Source organism: Stenella coeruleoalba (assembly GCF_951394435.1).
Source record: "Stenella coeruleoalba genome assembly, chromosome: 10".
Taxonomy (NCBI): domain Eukaryota; kingdom Metazoa; phylum Chordata; class Mammalia; order Artiodactyla; family Delphinidae; genus Stenella; species Stenella coeruleoalba.
In genome coordinates, this window is record NC_137156.1 from 67,130,411 (window position 1) to 67,139,332 (window position 8,922).

Genomic DNA, 8,922 nt, shown 5'->3' on the forward strand with positions numbered 1-8,922 from the left:
AGAAAAGATAAAGTGTAGAAAATTTGTGTGAAGTGAGAGGAGCAGGGCCAACAGAGGCATTTATGGAAGACTGGGAAGAAGCAGCTATTGAGGGTAAGAGATTTGAAGAAGCTGGCAGCGTGGTGGGCTGGAGGCAGGTGAAGGACTTCTGGGCCAGAGCCCTGGAAGTACTGAGCTGGAAGACAGTACGCGGAGGTTGGGCAGTCGTATCAGGGAACACGCAGGGTGGCCACAGCCTGGCCTGGCCAGGCCAATTGCTGGTAGCTAGGAACATCACGGGTCCACGATGAAGCCAGGGACATCAAAGAGCATATGCAGGGACCCAGAAGACACTTTCAGATCTCTGCCTTGACCTCAGTTTAAAGTCATCCAGCAACTAACTTTCAAATGACGTGGAACAGTAATAATAGACTGCAAGCTACTTAGGAAGAAAAAGTAGCCCTGGGAAAAATCGGAAAGAACAAAACTGCTTTCAAAACCATACAAGGCTGCAAACCTGCCCTGCCACGCACAGCGGGACCTGGACAGGATTAGACTTAACCCGCACACCCCACCCCCACCCCCGCCCCAGAAGATCCATAGAAGGCGGCCTCTGCTGCCCCCTGGCGGTCAACGGCCAGAGTCTGGGCGGCGCAGTGACCCACCCAACACGTTACAGGACCTGGTGGTGGGGATGGTCAGCTATGGCTGTGAAGCGGAGCCCTGAGGCTCCAAGGCTGTCCAGGAAGGCGTCCTGGCTGGCGCATGGGAAGAGGGCAGGCAGGAAGGCTCCGGGCGGGGCGGGGCGGGAGGGTGAGGAACTGCCAGTCCCACACTTGGCCGGGTCCTCAGGGAGCCAGGTCTGGGCCCCCCATGAGCTGCCTGACCTTGGAGGGGTTCCTGGTGCGGAGGAAGGGGCCGAGTCCCAGCCCCACCCTTGACCAAGCGTTCTGGGAGCCCCACCAAGCATCGCCCAGCTCCTCTCCTTACGCTGCCCACATCTACTCTGGGGTCAAGCTCAGCAAGGCACCCAGAGCCCCCAAATCGCACCGGCACGCGGCCCCAGGCTCAGCGCAGGCTATGGGCACTGAGCCACCCCAGCTTCAGGAAGCAGGGGAAGTGCCCACCGGGATAGTCAACCAAATCAGCGTTTAATCTCCGCTGTGAATTTGCGGGGTGGAGGCTAGAAAACATACTGGAACGGAGGCGGCGAAGATGCCAGGACCAGAAGAAGCAGGAAGGCATGTGTCATGGCACGTTCTGAGGATGGGCCGAGAGGGCGGCTAAGGCTGGAGGAAGGCCAGGAGGGATGGGGTCAGAGCAGGGCAAGGGCCATGGGGCGCCACGGACGGCTCTGAGCCAGAGGACACCGAACGGCTACTGCCCTATGGAGGGAGGGCCTCTCTGGCCACCGAGTGGGCAGATCGGCGGAGGCGGGGGCCAGGGCTGGAGGCAGAACGAAACGGGAAGGCAGGCCTGGTGGGGGTAATGGCGAGCGGCAGTCGGGAGGAGAGGAGAGGACTGCGGGGAGGTGCGGGCGCTAGGCCCGCCTCGGCTCCGGCGTTGCGCCAAAGACCCGCTAGGAGGCGCCGCTGCCCCGCGAAGCCGTGCCCTGCCTCTAGCACCACCCAAACCCCGCGCTCCCGCCTAGAGAAGCCCCGGAAGAGGCGGGGCGGCGCACTCAGATGCCGCTTCCGGTTTCAGCTTGGCCCCGAGGCGGGGGAGGTAAACTTGGGGAGGGAGGTCACGAATAGGGAGCGGGGAGGGTGCGAGGGGGCTGCGGTGGGCCGAGGGCAGGCAGTGTTAAGGGGTACTAGGGCAGGGGTGGGAACAGGGTGGCAGGAGGCCGAAAGCTGAGGGACAGGCTCTGATCTTTGAGGCTCACCCCACATCTGAGCCTCCGGCATTTTCCCTTGTGAAATACAGTCCTGGAGCTCCTGGGAAGCCTTGGCGGTGCCCGAGACCTGGGTGCAGGGCAAGGAAGGCTTCCCAGCGATGGAGAAATGGGAAGGGAACTCCAGCAGCGGAGTAGAGAGGTGCACAGAGCTGGGGAAACGACTATAGGGGCCTGGGGAACCCTTTAAACAGATTTTCTTTAAATGTTTGAGCCATGTCTATTTGGAGAAGAGGCCAGGCCTGTGGAGAAGGCTGAAAGGGGACTAGTCAGCCCAAACCTGCTGGAAGGAAACTAGCTCAGTCCAGTTATTTATGCCCTGCCTCCCACATGTCTCTAGCTAGCCTCTCCTAGAGGATGTGGGACAGCCCTGTCCCCATTGGTGTCACTCCATCACCCTCATCTCCTGCACCACATGGTGGTCACCCCGTGCCTCCTTCCCTGCCTTTTCTCTTGTCCACAGGGGCCACACTCTCCATAGCAGTCAGAGGGAACTTTAAAATAGTAGATCATGTCACCTGCCCTTAAAAACCCTCCAATTTTTTTTTTTTTAAAGGCTGCACAGCTTGTGGAATCTTAGTTCCCTGACCAGGGATTGAACCTGGGCCCCAGCAGTGAAAGTTCCAAGTCCTAACCACTGGACTGCCAGGGAATTCCCCCAAACCCTCCAATTGTTTCCATCACATTTGGAATAAAATTTAAACTCTTCCCTGCCCTTGGCCCTGATGATCTGGCCCCTCCTGACTACCCACTGGTGCTGGCCCATAGCTGGGCCTGTGCTGTGATAGATGGTACTGGCCCAGGGCGTCTCAAAAGCTTTTCTCCAGCAGCCTGAAGCCATCCCCAACCAGGCTTATTCCTCTAAATCTGTCTAGTTGGCTTCAGTGGCAGCATTTGTTCCCTGCAGTACTGCAGAGCTATGTTCCATGCTTCCAGGGCTCAGTGACCAGCATCTCTCCCAGAACAGGTCCCCTTTCTCTTCCCCCTCTGCTCCTGGTCACCATCTACAGGAAGCTCCTGAGCCCTGGTGGCTGGGCCTTGGAGGCATCTCATGGGCTGCTTCCTGTTGGATTACCTTCATTAGGGCTGTTTTTGCTCCTTCATTAAATTAAATTCCAGGAAGCAGTGCTAATGAAGGCCCCAATGAGTTGCAGAAGCTACCAGCCCCAGCCTTTGGACAGCATGGCAGGGAAGGCTAGGCAACAGGGTGAGCAGAGGAGTGGCTCCCGGGGATAGGGCTGATTATCATTTCCCAGGCCCTCCAAGGATACTGGGTTACCCAGGGGAGGGGGCCTTTAGAGGCTGCATAGGTAACAGACACAGTAGCAAGTTGGACAAGAGCTTTTCAAGGACATGGAGGGGGGCTCAGCTCAGTCATGGACCCAAAGCCTTGAAGGCTCCCTGGGTCCCCTGCTAAGTCACTGGGCAGTTCTCCCGCAGTCATATCAGCAGCACCCTGAGTGCCAGGATCAGTTGAATTTTCAGGGCCAGACATGGGTCACTGGCTTGGAGATGCTGTTGTCCACTGCAGGCTCATATGAACTCCTACCTCAGCATCTCTTGGGCACTTGGGAGCCCCCTGCCTTCCCTGTGCCTCACTGATGCCTCATGGCTGGCCTCCCTCACACCACAGTCCCTCTTGCTCTGGCTGTTCTGGCCAGGCTGGCCTTTCTGTTCCAAGAACACTCAGGCCCTTCCCGCCCCAAGGCCTTTGCACTTGCTGTCGCCTCTGCCTATCGCTTTCTTCTCTTGGCTTGTCACATGGTTGGTCCCTTCTCATCATTCAGAGTTCCCCTCCTTGGACTGTTCCTCCTTTTTTTTTTTTTTTTTTTTGCGTTACGTGGGCCTCTCACTGTTGTGGCCTCTCCCGTTGCGGAGCACAGGCTCCGGACGCGCAGGCTCAGCGGCCATGGCTCATGGGCCTAGCCGCTCTGTGACATGTGGGATCTTCCCAGACCAGGGCACGAACCCGTGTCCCCTGCATCGGCAGGCGGACTCTCAACCACTGCGCCACCAGGGAAGCCCCCCTTTTTTAAAAAATATTTATTTATTTGTTTTTGGCTGCGTTGGGTTCTCGTTGCTGCGCGCGGGCTTTCTCTAGTTGCGGTGAGCGGGGGCTGCTCTTTGTTGCGGTGCATGAGCTTTCCATTGCAGTGGCTTCTCTTGTTGCAGAGCACGGGCTCTAGGTGCGCGGGCTCAGTAGCCGTGGCTCACGGGCTCTAGAGCACAGGCTCAGTAGTTGTGGCGCACGGGTGTAGTTGCTCCACGGCATGTGGGATCTTCCCGGACCAGGGCTCGAACCCATGTTCCCTGCATTGGCAGGCGGATTCTTAACTACTGCACCACCAGGGAAGCCCCTGGACTGTTCCTCCTGCATACACCTCCCAGTGGCTCTCGTGTCACCCTGTTGAGTTATTCCAAAACAGTGGAGTTCATTTCCCTGTTTACGTGTTTGGTGTGCTCCTGAAGCGCAGGGTCCCAGCTCCCTTCCTCACCCTAAGGTTCTCGGCACAATGGCACACAGTAGTTTCACAGCAAACAGTAGTTGAAAGGACTCCTCTCAGAGCCTCCTGCCCGTGTCAGGTGGAATCCCCTAGCCCCCAGAAACCTGAGCATGGAGTGCTGGGCCCTGAGTTCTCCAGGCCAAAGCCAATTGAAGGAGGTGGATGACTGTGAAAGGGGACCCTGGACCCCAAGGCCTGCCAGGCTTGGGACTGTTTCCCTGGGGGTAAGAGAAGCCTGGGAATAGCGGTTTGGAAGGAAGGGGCAGAGAGGGCAAGGTGGCTGACTCCAATCTCAGAAGTGCTGCTGGGCTCAGAAGCAGGAAAGGGGAAGTGCAGGGGATGTACTAGGAGGTGGAGCCTGGCTCAGGGTTGCAGGGAGGGAGCCAGCTCTGACCACTGAGATCTACAAACAGAAGTTGCTGAGGCCCTATCTGCAAAGCTGTGATTTGGTGGTACAGGGCCTAGCTGGGCACTCCCTGCCATCTGAGAGCCATGGAGATGGAGTGGCCAGGATCCTGGACTTGGCATCCCTGTGGGGTCCTGCCTGTTCTTGGACTCTGGTGGGGGCAAACACACCCACCCCGAAACTGCCTTTGGGGAAGTGCTGGCAGCTTCCCCTTCCTGGAGTCTGTGGACCGGGGAGTCGCAGCCCACTGAGGGGGTCTCTGTTCCTCACCCTGTTCAGCCTGGTGCACGACAGGAGCTCAGGACAAGCTGGACCTGCTCTGTGGCCTGCGGTGAGCCTCGAAGTTATCCTAGCTGTCCAGGTGAGCCAGTAGCTGCCACTTCTCCATTCCAGCTGGGATGCCATCCTTAGTTCTGCTGAATGTCATTTTACTGTCCTTTACAGTCTAGTTCAGGTGCTGCTGGACCAGCATGCACAGACACAAGTCATGCCTCCTCTGGTGCCCGTGAAGCCCTGGCTGGGCAACCATCCTCCGCCCCCAGAACAATGTCTCTTGAAAGGATGAAAGGACTCCTGGGCTCCCAAGTGTAAAGGAAGCAGCATGCCTGTGATGTCCCTCGCTGGATGACCGTGGTTGCGTCCTGACCCCTTCTGGGTCTCAGTGGCCTCAGCTTCAAAGCCAGGTGTTTCTCTAGCTCTGACTGTTGATTTTCTCCCCAGCCCGTTCCCGAACCCACCCTCCCAGTCCCTGTTCCCACTTCCCTCAGTGATCCTCTCCCTCTAATACTCCCCACACCACCTCCACCAAGAAGGCTCCCTGACCTTCCCAGGCACCATGAGTTTCTACCCTCTCTGCACAAACAACTATGGTGAATATATTTATAGTGATGGCAGGATTAGTGTTTTCACCTCTCCCCGCTCCAGGGGGAACCCCTGGAAGGGTGGGTTAAACTTTGTGTGATTCATTCGTTTCGTTTGACAAATATTTACCTGCCACCCTCAAGGACTATGCTGTAAGGGGTCTGGAATCAGAGATCTGGGTGGGTGGCAGAGACTCACCACTGGGATAGTGGCATCTGGCTGGGGAGGGGAAGCCCCAGGACAATGGGAGTCAGAGATGCCCAGCTCACAGCCAGGGAATGAAAGATTGGGAGGAGGGAAGTGGGGGAAGGGAATGGGGGACGTGCAAGAGAATGGGGAGAGCAAGGCAAGTCAGATGGCTGGAGTGCTGGTGTGTTGCAAATGGAGGGAGATGAGGTGGGCCTTGGTCGGGGACAGCCCCTAAGGGGCCTGGCAGAAAGAAATTACTGTTATAACAACTCACCCCTACTGAGGGCGTTTTGTGTACCATGCACATTCTGAACATTTAGCTACATTTCCTCCCTTATCCGTGACCTCAGCCAGTGTAGTGGGTAGCTATTACTGTTAGGTCCATTTTACTGATAAAAAAAACTGAGACATGGGAATTCCCTGGTGGTCCAGTGGTTAAGACTCCGAGCTCCCGGGCTTCCCTGGTGGCTCAGTGATTAAGAATCCACCTGCCAATGCAGGGGACACGGGTTCGATCCCTGGTCTGGGAAGATCCCACATGCCTCAGAGCAACTAAGCCCGTGCGCCACAACTACTGAAGCCCACGCGCCTAGAGCCTGTGCTCTGCAACAAGAGAAGCCATGACAATGAGAAGCCTGCGCACCGCAAGGAAGAGTAGCCCCAGCTGGCTGCAACTAGAGAAAGCCCCGCGCGCAGCAACAAAGACCCAACACAGCCAACAGTAAAACAAACAAATAAATAATAAATTTATTTTAAAAAAGACTCCAAGCTCCCAATGCAGGGGGCCTGGGTTCGATCCCTGGTCAGGGAACTGGATCCTGCGTGCTGCAACTAAGACCTGGTGCAGCCAAAAAAAAAAAAAAAAGAAAAATTAAAAAAAGACAACAAAAAACTGAGGCACAAGGCGTTTCTGGTACTTGTCCAAAGTAATACGCAGCCGGCAAGTTTGTGGAGTGCTCCTCAGAGTCCCTGCTGTCAATCACCACTGTGCCACCTCTGCCCCTGCACAGTCCAAAGCCGTGTGTGTGGGCTTTATCCTCAGGGTACTGGGGAGCCACAGAAGGTTTGTGTGCAAGAGAGTGATATGGTTTCTTTCAGCAGGATCCCCTTGACTGCCATGTAGAGGATGGATTGTAGAGAAACAGGAGAGCCAGGGAGGAAGCTGGAGGCCTAGAATAAGGGACAGTGGGGACAGAGAATGGGGATGTATTTGAGGGGGAGTTAAGGAGGGGAAGAAACTGACAGGATGTAGGGGTGGGGAGCAAGGGTCATGGCTCTGGCTGGTGGGAGGTCACAAAGTGGAAAGCCTAGGAACGGGTTATCGGGGGTACCCGAAGTGTCTGGGTTTCAGAGCAGCGGTGGACATGGGGCTGGTGATTGGGGGAGAAGTTGGGCCTGTGGGGCTCTGAGCCCCTGGAGTGGGAGGTGTGTGACTGGAGGAGCAAACAGAGACTTCGCAGTAGCCCTGGGGACCCCCATGAAAATGGTGAGGGAGCAGCCAGGAGCACTGGATGCAGGGGTTGCTGGACTCTGTAGGAAGAGCACTTAACTGGAAGCGGGTGGCTAACTGGTGGGAAGGGTGCAAATACCACAGGAACTGGCTTGGGGCTGGGGGAAGCCATGCCTCCCAGTGGCCCTGTCCTGCCTCACCTCCATTGACTGGGGTCTGTGTCTACCTACCTCTGGTGAGCCTGGCCTCCAAGGGACGGACAGTTTCTCCCTGTTGCCTGGCAAATGCTAGAGCTGTTGCCTGGTAACTGCTAGAGCTGTTGCCTGTTGCTAGGAGCAGACTAGGGAGGCCCAAGGAGGGAGGATCAGCTCTCAAGCGAGGGGCGGGGCTGACAGGGGAAGAGGCCCACCTTGGAGCTGGGTTTGTAGTCTGTGTGGACAGGCTGTGTTCTTGGCTGTGTGCACTCATTTTTACAGTGTGTTCTGTGGATTTGAAGCATTTTGGAGGCTGAGCCTATGTATGGATGTGTAGAGCATATCTCTGAATGTCTGTGTCCCTGGGTGGGCATTGTGTTTTCAACAGTTGCGCTGAGTGCTCATGGCAGGGCCTGCCTGAGCTTTGGTTCCAGGCAGGAGGGAGCCCTGCGGGAACCATTTGAGGACTTACAGGCCAATGCCCCCTCAACAAGAGAGCCATTCAGAGAGGGACGCATGGACATTCCAGGGAGAGCAGACTGAGGATTGAGAGTGGAAGATGTGTATCAAGGTGGTAAGGAGGGAGTCTGTGCTAAACAGGGGACTGTGGGTGGCTAAGCATTGATGACCAAGCATTGGTGGCCAGCTCCCTTCCCTGCTTTGTGGACCTTCCTTGTCTTTGGACTGGGGCCTCCTCAGCTCGTGGCACTAGGGCCACACAGGACACCTTCCTGGGTAACCCTTGGCAGACTTTTTAAATGTCCATCGGAGGTCGGGGCTGTGGCCTCCTCCTGGAGAACAGGATCAGAAAGACTGAAATGTCCCCTTAGAAATGCTGTTGCCTCCACCCCACCTTTGTCCAGCCATGGGGTTGCAGCCACTGTCCAGGGGTGACAGGCCATAAGATCATGGCCACTTATCTTCCCAGAAGTCAGGTGGCACCTCTCTCTCTCTCTCTCTCTCTCTCTCTCTCTCTCTTTCTCTCCCTTGGGTCATGGTTGCTGGGTCCCATGATGGAGTCCAGGATAACTACCTGCAGGAGGATACCTCCTAGAAGATCAGAGAAGGATGGATAAGTCTTGGATGATTAGAGGAGGTATCCCAGCTGTAGGGAGACAACCTGGGCAAAAGTGTTGAGGTGGCAATAAACCTTTTTCTTAACTGCAACCTAGAGAGAGAAGGGGCCAACCCCGCTTTAAGACTAAGAAAGCCGCAGTCCAGAGAGCCTCCGGGGCGCTGTGGATCCTGAAACAAGTTTATTGGGTTCATTAACAAGTGACGAAGACACGCCTCCTCCGCTCTGCTCGCCCAACTAAGAGGACTGGTTCCTGCTCGGCCCCTGAGGTGCACTGGATCTCCATCCTCAGGCTACGAGATCCGCCCGCCCCCGCCGTCGGGCCGCGGAGCTCCAGGCGCCCCGCACCCAATCGGAGTCCGGCCCCGCC